General features: G+C 56.8%; 1 long non-coding RNA gene across 1 annotated transcript; it reads right to left on the bottom strand.

Annotated features, from left to right (window-relative positions):
• Window positions 1–1,698: 1,698 nt before the first annotated feature.
• LOC128813785 (uncharacterized) lies at window positions 1,699–2,783 on the bottom strand. Its single transcript, XR_008439175.1, has 2 exons — window positions 2,504–2,783; window positions 1,699–1,975 (listed from the first exon to the last, which is right to left on the bottom strand). It is a non-coding gene; the product is annotated as an uncharacterized LOC128813785 (long non-coding RNA).
• Window positions 2,784–10,476: the final 7,693 nt, after the last annotated feature.

Raw genomic sequence — 10,476 nt, 5'->3', positions numbered from 1 at the left:
CCACCCAGTAAGTTTGCTGTGTTCCAAAATGATTGGTCAGGACTGCACCATCTTATAGAGCGATTGGCGACCAAGAAAAGGATGGTTGGCAAGAGGATCCAAAGCGCACCAATCGAGCACCCCCAAGAGACTTTAAAAGATCCCTGGGTGCGGAGCAGCCGGGCTCTTTGGAGGGCACCTCGTGCCCGCAGGAACACCTTGTCACACAGCGCTGTTAGAGCTACCTCTGGCTTGTCGCGCAGGCCCCAGGCTTACCTGAGGCCTCTGTTGCTCTAAGTTTTAATAAACAGGCACATTTTTTTTAAAACTCATCAGCCTCCTTTTAATTTCATTTTGCCTGTTTACCACAAGGAGGCCCAGCAGCTCCTTGCTGAGGGCCCATTACATGCAAGAACTGGCACTCAGAATATTAAATCAATTAAAAAGAAAAGGCTGGGGGAAGGCAGCAGTGAGGTGGCCTCAAAGGTTCAACTCTGCACTCTGCATTTGTCACCAACATTAGCCAAGTTCCTGTGCTTGTTTTCCTGGAGAATTTGTAGTCAACAGAGCTGCAGCGCCTTTGATCAGATCAGCCTTAAGAGCAGCTCAGGTCTGGGTCAGTCATTGAGACCTGAGCACGGACTGGGGTCCAGCCAACAAAAGAACATTAGCTGCAGACCACCCATACACCTTGTCTTATTAATGAGCGCAAAGCCTTTATTTTTGCAAACAGAGGGATGTTGGGGGGATTTTTGCACCATCAGGCTGAGGCACAAGGCTCTGCATCCTCCCAAGGAGCAGAGCCAGCCCCCTTGAGTGCCAGAAGGCGCGGCCTCACTTGTAGCCCCGGTGCCTCCTGTGCCCCAGGGCACGGCCCTGGCTGGAAATGTCTTGGGCTGCAGCACAGGGCCAGGGCGGAGCTCAGCAGCCTCATCAGAGCCCAGGGCCGCGGCCCTTCCCTGCCGGGGCCCTGGCCTGGCCCGGCCCAGCCCGGCCTGAGCAGCCCGGCCTGGCCCCAGGGGATGGGCTCCGCCCGGCCGCTGTGCCCACAGCCTTTTGGGCCCATGGGTTTGCAAGAGGCTTTCTCCCAGCCTTGCAAAACCTTGGCCAAGTGTCCCTTTGCTGTGCTGTGAAGAGTAAAAAACCCCGTCACATTTAGCCTGATGCACAGCTCATGAGGGATCCTGGCACACCTTAAGAGAGGCCAGAAATACTCCTGTGTGCCTCAGGAGGGATCCCTGCACAGCTCAGCAGAGAGCCCAAAACATCCCTGTGTGCCTCAGGAGGGATCCCTGCACACCTCAACAGAGAGCCCAAAACATCCCTGTGTGCCTCATGAGGGATCCCTGCACAGCTCAGCAGAGAGCCCAAAACATCCCTGTGTGCCTCAGGAGGGATCCCTGCACACCTCAACAGAGAGCCCAAAGTATCCCTGTGTGCCTCAGGAGGGATCCCTGCACACCTCAGCAGAGAGCCCAAAATATCCCTGTGTGCCTCATGAAGCCCAGGCCCAGATGATCCCACTGGAGGAAATGTGCCCTCAGCCCAGGGACGCTCAGCATGGGCTCCCCCAGCCCCTCGGGGCCCCGCCGCTGCTCACAGCAGCCCCTGCCTGGCTCCTGCCTGCCCTCACCGTGGGCATCCACGGCTGCTCCTGGGCACGGAGCTCAGCCAGTGCTGGTGCTGGCTGGGCTTTGCTGGTGGTACCACCCGGACATATCTATGACAACTCTATATTTTTATTTGAACATAAAACGTGGGCCAAGCCCTGCCCTGGCAGACGAGGCCTGCCCACCTTTAGTCATAGCTGGGGAACAGGACCAGGGGGCTCAGGGGCGGAGGGTCTCGTTGTGGAGGGGTGAGTTTGGGGAAGGGCTCAAGAGGGTGCTGCAGCTGCGGCAGGGCAGATGGGGACAGAAGGGAAGAGCTGGGAACACGGGTCAAGTCCTCTTTGCCGGAGTTGTTAGGCTTGTCTTCTGAAGATGGGCAGAAGCACCTGCGGAGAGAGGAGTGGCTGAGGCCACCAGCTGCCAGTGGCACACTGGGACCCTCCTGCACAGCAGGGCCCAGAGCTGGCAAGGCTCCCCAGCCCGGCTGGAGCTGCTGGCACACCTTGGCCCAGCTGGACAGCTGCCCCTCAAGGCCCCGGCGAGCAGGGGACGGCTCTGGGCAGGCTCCCTGGCCAGGAGCGGGCCCCAGAGCACGACTGCCTTTCAAGGGCAATCTCGTCCCTGCTCTTTCTCCTCCCCACCTTGCCTCGCCTCTGCCCTGTGCCCCTGGGGCTGCTCTTGGCCAGGCAGCCTCAGTGGGAGCCAGCACTGGCTGCAGCCCCAGCGGGCTCCCCAGGACAAGGCCCAGCAATGAAGAGGCCAATGAAAGCACTGGGCAGCAGCAGAACCCTCAGCAGAGTTCTTTGGACAACCACAGACTGGCCACAACTCCACTGTAGCCTCACTGGGAATGTTCCCTGACTATCAGCAGCCATTAAAGGAAGCTGTCAGGTCAAGATCAGCAAAACACTCACCATTTTCTCTTCCAGCAATACCAGATTCCAACAGAGCAAATGATCAGGCACAGTGCTGCACCAAGCACAGTGGCCATCAACTTAACCAAACAAGGTGTTCCCCAGCAGAAAACTCTTCTCATGCTTTTCCAGGTCTTGTCAGCATGTGTTGAGGTGCTGGCTGCATCTGTGGGAGCAATGGGGAGCGTGAGCCCGTGCTGTGCTCCACTGCTGAGCTGGCAGCACGGTGCAGACGGACAGGAGGTCCTTGGTCTCTGTTTCCCCCAGAGCTGGGGCCTGCAGGCACCTTGCCGCCCCTTGGCTGCCACAGGACTGCCCAGTACCCAAACCCCTGAGCCTGCATGCCATAATTCCTCTGTGCTGTGCTGTCCTGCTCCAAGCAATACTTGTCAAAGGGTGGATAAAGACATGGAAATAGGGTTTTGGAGCTGCTCCAGGGCCCTCCCTCCTGCAAACAGCTGCCTCTCTGCATCAACCCAGAGACCGGGAAATTGCAGGGGATCTCAGGCCCATGGTGCAGTTTGGGCTCCCTGTCAGCAGCTGCCAAATGCCTTCCTGCAGAGGCTGGGGAGAAGCTGCAGCCAGGCCAGGCTGGCAAACAGCCCTGCAGGCCGTGAAAGCAGCAGCGGGGCAGCCAGGCTGCCATGGATCCCTTCCCGCTGTGCCAGGCACGGTGTGTCCAGATGTGCAGGGAACGCCCCCGGCTGCTGAGTCCCAGGGCAAGCAAGGCTGAGGGAAATGCACCCACCACCACGTCTCTCCACATCACTCAGGATTTGTTCCAGATGTTTCGATGCCTCCAGGGACTTCCTCTCTCCTGTAGGTTTGTTCTTCCTTCTCAGGGGACCTTAAGAGAAATATTTGCATTTCCCAGGAATGGATCCCACAAAACCAGGGCTCAGCCTGTGGGGTCAGCAGGGACACACTACTCACCCCTGCGATGGGAGCTAGGCTTGTGTGCAACATCCACCAGAGGACCTGGGAAAGTCCTCCCTGCTGACACACCTGTAACACAACAGCCACAGAAGCTTCTGTCATCTCTGCAGATCTGCACGAGCAGCACTGAGCCGCAGGAGCGCTGAGGGGATGGCGCAGGGCGAGGGCACACACGTGCATGGTTCTGTCCTGGCACCTGCAGCGATGCCCCCCTGGCCGAGCTTTGGGCTCTGAGCTGGCAGCTCTCCCAGGGGGAAAGGCCTTGACCTACCCTCAGCATCTCCCAGAGGCTCAGTAATGGATATGGGCTGGGAAGCCAGATGAGCTTCATCATCACGTTTGGCTGCAAAGAAAGGCAGCACAGAACAGCTCCTGTGTCTCTGCTGAAGATTCTCCTTCAGGCCAGAGTGGCAGAGAGTGCCCCTGGGTGATTGGTGGCCTCCAAGGCACTCGCTCAGCTCTGCCTCCCACTCAGGAGCAGGGGCAGGGGGAGCATGTGCCTGTGGCAGCCCCACACTGGGATGGAAGGAGCCCCTTGCTGGGCAGTCGGGGCAGAAAGGACTCCCTGGAGCTGCCAGCAGCTCTAAACCCAGCCCCAGCCAGGGCCAGGCCTTGGCAGCAGCAGCAGCAGCAGGAGCAGCTCAGGCTCCCCGGGGCCGGCAAAGGAGCTGTGAACGGCTCAGCCCCGGGGCACAGCCCTGGGCCCGGCCCCTTCCCTCTCTGCTCTTCTCCCTGGCTGCACAGAGCACACAGAAGGACACACTGGCATTGCACATGGGAGGAAGATGGACAGCTCCTTCTTCCCACTGACAGCGATCCTGTGGGATCACTGTTGGGCACAAGAGTAGAAATTTGGAGGACAGGATTTCCAGAATCCATCAAACTTCAAAGCATCTTAAAGGAAATCAACCATGAATATTACTCTGGACAATGATCACTCTGTTAGGAAAGAGTTGCTGATAACCAACCTTCACCAAGCTCCAAGACCCTTAAACCATGGTTTGCCAGTCTTTCCAAATGATGCAGGTCATGGTGCCAAGCTAGAAAGGAGCACAGATGGGAAATGTTCCATGGTGTGCTGGGATCCCCTTCTATGGGGAAGTGAGCACTGCAAGGGGCTCAGGTAATGCTGTGTGCCCGCACTGCCAAGCAGCAGAGAGGGCAGCTCAAGCCTCAGCAGGGCTCAGGCCCAGAGACACAGCAATTACCTCCAGTGACTGTGCCGGGCATCGCCTCCCTTCCTGCAGCAGAGGCTGCCAATGAGCCACTGCTTCCTCCGGGAAACTCAGCCTTCAGCACAGCCTCTCTGTCCATCTCTGGAGAAGGGAAAAGGGACAGCTGGATCAGGTGGGCCTGTTCCCCAACAGGAAAATGGCATCTTCAGGAGGCAATGCTTGTCAAATAATTAATAAGGTTCAGGAAGTCATCCAAGCTTTGGAACCCGGGCAGGGCCCTCCCTTCTCCAAACGACCACCCCTCTTTATCTGGTGGTGACCAGGAAATTGCAGGGGATCTCAGAGTGTGCATGGCCCACGGTGCAGTTTGGGCTCCCTGTCAGCTGCTGCCAAATGCCTTCCTGCAGAGGCTGGGGAGAAGCTGCAGCCAGGCCAGGCTGGGAAACAGCCCTGCAGGCCGTGAAAGCAGCAGCGGGGCAGCCAGGCTGCCATGGATCCCTTCCCGCTGTGCCAGGCACGGTGTGTCCAGATGTGCAGGGAACGCCCTCGGCTGCTGAGTCCCAGGGCAAGGCTGAGGGAAATGCACCCACCACCACATCTCTCCACATCACTCAGTGTCTTCTCCATGTGTTTGGATGCCTCCAGGGACTTACTGTCTCGTGTAGGTTTGTTCTTCCCTTTCGGAGGACCTTAAGAGATGTGTTTGCATTTCCCCCGGAATGGATCCCACAAAACCAGGGCTCAGCCTGTGGGCTCAGCAGGGACACACTACTCACCCCTGCGATGGGAGCTGGGCTTGTGTGCAGCAACCCGGAAAGGAGCCTGAAAAGTCCTCCCTGCAGACACACCTGTAACTCAACAGGCACAGGAGCTTCTGTCACCTGCTTCCTGCCAGGTTGTCAATGATTATTCTTTTAGGAACATTGACAGCATACCTGCAGGAGGCTTAAGAGGCTGGAAATCTGCATGGAGCCAAGCTGCTGGAGAAGCCTTCCTAGCATGCTCATCTAGAAGGGAGCACAGATGAGAACAATTTCCTGTTGTGCTGGGATCCCCCTGTGCCTTTGGGAACTGGGCACTGCAAGGGGGTTGGGTATGGCCGTGGGAGCCTCATGTGAATGGCCATGGCCAAAGCTGCACAGGGGCCTGGGGAGCTCTGGGCTGGCTCCTGGTTGCTCTCCACACTTTTGGTAGGCCCTGTGCAACATCCCTGGGAGGGCAGCAGGAGCAGCCCAGGGCCCTGGGGCTCTCTCCCTCCCACACAGGAAACCCTCACTATATCCTTGGGGAAAATTGCAGCAGGCAGTGCTACAACTATGGCTCTCAACCTCCATCCCTCCGTCTGCTGGGAAACTCCCCCAACCCAAGGGGGACATTGCCACTCCCTCTCAGGACACACTGGAGCCTTGCTCTCACCCTCTGCCCTTTCCCCACCATGGGCTCCCTGTGCAGTCTCTCCCAGGTTTCGGGATGTGTCTCCCATGGAGGGACCCCAGCAGGACTGCTCAGTACCCGAGTGCCCTGAGCCTGCTCGGGATAATTCCTCTGGGCTGTGCCGCTCTTGTCCGGGCTGTGCCCGCACTGCCAAGCAGCAGAGAGGGCAGCTCAAGCCTCAGCAGGGCTCAGGCCCAGAGACACAGCAATTACCTCCAGTGACTGTGCCGGGCATCGCCTCCCTTCCTGCTGCAGAGGCTGCCAATGAGCCACTGCTTCCTCTGGGAAACTCAGCCTTCAGCACAGCCTCTCTGTCCATCCCTGGAGAAGGGAAAAGGGACAGCTGGATCAGGTGGGCCTGTTCCCCGACAGGAAAATAGCATCTTCAGGAGGCAATGCTTGTCAAAGACATTAATAAGGATCAGGAAGTCATCCAAGCTTTGGAACCAGGGCAGGGCCCTCCCTTCTCCAAACCACCACCCCTCTTTATCTGGTGGTGACCAGGAAATTGCAGGGGATCTCAGGGTGTGCATGGCCCATGGTGCAGTTTGGGCTCCCTGTCAGCGGCTGCCAAATGCCTTCCTGCAGAGGCTGGGGAGAAGCTGCAGCCAGGCCAGGCTGGGAAACAGCCCTGCAGGCCGTGAAAGCAGCAGCAGGGCAGCCAGGCTGCCATGGATCCCTTCCCGCTGTGCCGGGCACGGTGTGTCCAGATGTGCAGGGAACGCCCCCGGCTGCTGAGTCCCAGGGCAAGGCTGAGGGAAATGCACCCACCACCACATCTCTCCACATCACTCAGTGTCTTCTCCATGTGTTTGGATGCCTCCAGGGACTTACTGTCTCCTGTAGGCTTGTGCCTCACTCTTGGAGGAGCTTAAGAGATGTATTTGCATTTCCCCCGGAATGGATCCCACAAAACCAGGGCTCAGCCTGTGGGCTCAGCAGGGACACACTACTCACCCCTGCGATGGGAGCTGGGCTTGTGTGCAGCAACCCACAAAGGAGCCTGAAAAGTCTTCCCTGCAGACACACCTGTAACTCAACAGGCACAGGAGCTTCTGTCACCTGCTTCCTGCCAGGTTGCCAATGATTATTCTTTTAGGAACATTGACAGCATACCTGCAGGAGGCTTAAGAGGCTGGAAATCTGCATGGAGCCAAGCTGCTGGATAAGCCTTCCTAGCATGCTCATCTAGAAGGGAGCACAGATGAGAACAATTTCCTGTTGTGCTGGGATCCTCCTGTGCCTTTGGGAACTGGGCACGGCAAGGGGGTCGGGTATGGCCGTGGGAGTCTCATGTGAATGGCCATGGCCAAAGCTGCACAGGGGCCTGGGGAGCTCTGGGCTGGCTCCTGGTCACTCTCCACATTTTTGGTAGGCCCTGTGCAACATCCCTGGGAGGGCGGCTGGAGCAGCCCAGCCCCCACAGGGGCTCTCTCCCTCCCACACAGGAAACCCTCCCTCAAGCCTAGGGGAAAACCATCCCCCAGCGCTTCCCGGCAAGCAGGGAGCGCTCTCCTGGGAAAGGGGAGCCAGGCTGCCGGCTCACCTGCTCCCCGCGCTTGCAGCGGAGCAGCCTGGGCAGCCCTGGCAGGCAGGGCCACGGCCAGGAGGAGCAGGAGGAAGAGGCGCAGAGCAAGGGCCATGGTGCCTCGCCCTCTGCCAGTCCCCAGCTCTTGCTGCCACCGCTGTCCTGACACCGCTGTCCAAAGTCAGCACCACTGCTGCCACCGCTGCTGCTGCCGCAACAGTTGTGCTCAAGGACTGACTGCTCGGTCCTTGTGGTGCTGTGCAGCCACGGGGCTCTGGCACCTCTGTGACCTCAGAGCCTGCTGTGACCTCAGCCTGCTCTGACCCCAGAGCCTGATGTGACCTCAGCCTGCTCTGACCCCAGAGCCTGCTGTGACCTCATTGCCTTGGCTGTGCCCCCAGAGTGTACACCCATCTGTACAAATGGACTGCCCTGATTGGAAATGTTTTGCTTGATCCAAGGGCCATTGCTCAGCAAAACCTGCTGCTGGCATTGATGGTCAGGCTGTGTCCCTGGAGATGTTCTTGATGGCTTCCCTCTTTTCCTGGGCATGCCACTGGAGGAGCTCCAGGCCCAGATGATCCCACTGGAGGAAATGTGCCCTCAGCCCAGGGATGCTCAGCATGGGCTCCCCCAGCCCCTCGGGGCCCCGCTGCTGCTCACAGCAGCCCCTGCCTGGCTCCTGCCTGCCCTCACCGTGGGCATCCACGGCTGCTCCTGGGCATGGAGCTCAGCCAGTGCTGGTGCTGGCTGGGCTTTGCTGGTGGTACCACCCGGACACGGGGGTGACAGCCCCATCTCTTTATGGCAACAGAAGAGATGATTTGGGAAGCTCTCAGTCGAGGTTTAGTTGAGCACTTCCAAATCATTTCCTGGCAGAAATAGAAGGCCAAACTTGCCCTTATCACAAGCAAACAGGGTGTACCCCAATAGCAACCCGTTCTGATTCCCTTCTGGGCATTGGGAACACGTGTTGTGGTGCTGGCTGCATCTGTGGGAGCAACGGGGAGCGTGAGCCCGCGCTGTGCTGCACTGCTGAGCTGGCAGCAGGGTGCATACAGCCAGGACGTTCTCTGTTTCCCCCAGAGCTGGGGCCTGCAGGCACCTTGCCGCCCCTTGGCACAGGCTGTGCCACCCAACAAAGCCCAGCAGGCCGGGAGGAGAGCCCGGGGCCAGCGCAGCTGCTTGGGCAGTCGCTGCTTTGAGGGACATGGGCCAAACCCTTCTCTGAGCAACCCCTGCCAGCCCTGGCCCTCCCTGCCCTGGGACAGCTCCCCCAGCCCCAGGGGACAGACTGTCATAAAGTCTACAGCCCACAAAGAGATTGTCCCTGTGTCCTGGTTTAGGGCAAATTTGGGAGAAAACGCCCAAAAGGGCCCCCCCCCAGAAATCAAACCCACACGGCCCCTGCCCCCAGTCAGTTCGGGAAAAATTTCCTCAGAGAGAAGTTTAAAAAGCCTGTTTATTTAACAGGCAAAGCACTGCCCAGCCCAAAAAATGGACAATACCAGATGACAAAACCCATTTGTTGCTCTGAAGAGATGACAGATTCAGAAAATCTCTCCGGTGGATGGTGGCTCTGTTATCTGTCCCTCTGGCACTGGGAAAGGCTGCTGCCCGGAGTAGCCCCCCGTGGGCCACAAAGTGCGAGCTCTCGGTGCTTCCCCAGGTCCTGGTCCAGAGCAGGTTCGAACGGATCCAAGAAAAGGGAAAGAAAACCAGTCGAGGGAAAACTTGGACTGCCCCAGCTAGCTAAAGTAACTAAAAAGCAAAGGAGCGCGGTGTTCTGCCCCGATGGTGCCCAGACAGCACCGTGGAGTTCTGTGTTCCAGCAGACTGGGCAGCAGTGAGTGCAGTCTCTGATAACAAACTCTGTGCTTCTTCTTCTCCCCGCCTTTGCTCTCAGAGCCCGTCTGGAAGGCACACAATATAATATCCAGCATCAACAGAACACACAATCGGGGATACGAGCATCGTAAGGTCACCCTAGGACACCCAGTGATTGTGCGCTGCTTCTCTTCCCTGCAGCTGCTCCCAGAAACATCCCTCACACTGCTGGAAATGCCCACACATGGTCTGATCAGTCCCTATGCTTTTCCAGTCTGCTCTCAGAAATTTTGCAACTAGTTCACCAATAAATCCCAGGTTACCTCTGTGAATTGCACACTACAGTTTCCTTTGTTTTTTCCCAAGACCTGGAAGTTCCTGTATATGGTAATGGTCGTGAGGATCTCTGATTCTTTTCAGTCATTATTTTTGTATTGAGACAGATGAAACAGCCTTCTTGCTTTTAGTTTTGGCACGTCTGGTTTTTTTCTTAGCATAATGGTTTACTTATTATCTACACATGAACTTATTTTTATTTATGGTTTTTTTTGTTCCCCAAGCAATTATTTTGACAATCTGTCGTTCACTTCTTAGTTAATGTTCCGTATATGAACAATTTTGACTCTCATTTTATCGGAATATAAAGATCTCGGAAAGCTGTATTTTTAATTTTGATGACACTCTCTCTCCCCACTCCCAGCTTTTACAGTGATCCTTTTGGAAACATCCCTGAGGATAGGTAGAGTTATTTGGGAAGTGCTTAGCTTAACCTGGGTAACAGATTATTATTTTTAGTGCTATAAACCAGCATTGCTTCAAGCTTCACAGCCACAGTCCTGATTTGTGGCTCACTGCATGGATGCCTGTCTGAATTAAAACAATGTTTGTGAGGCAGCTGAAGAGCTTAGACCTCAGAGATTAAAATTCCTGGGAGGAGGAAGAGGAAGGAAGGATAAAATCCTGTTTCAAAGGCTGTTTCTTCATTTCTAGGATGCCAGAAGTATGGTAGACTACAGCTGTCTTCAAATGTCATTTAATTACAGAAAAACCCTCTACAGGGCCAGACACCAGGA

Source organism: Vidua macroura, chromosome 13, assembly GCF_024509145.1.
Source record: "Vidua macroura isolate BioBank_ID:100142 chromosome 13, ASM2450914v1, whole genome shotgun sequence".
Lineage (NCBI taxonomy): Eukaryota > Metazoa > Chordata > Aves > Passeriformes > Viduidae > Vidua > Vidua macroura.
This window is presented reverse-complemented; position numbering and strand designations above follow the sequence as displayed.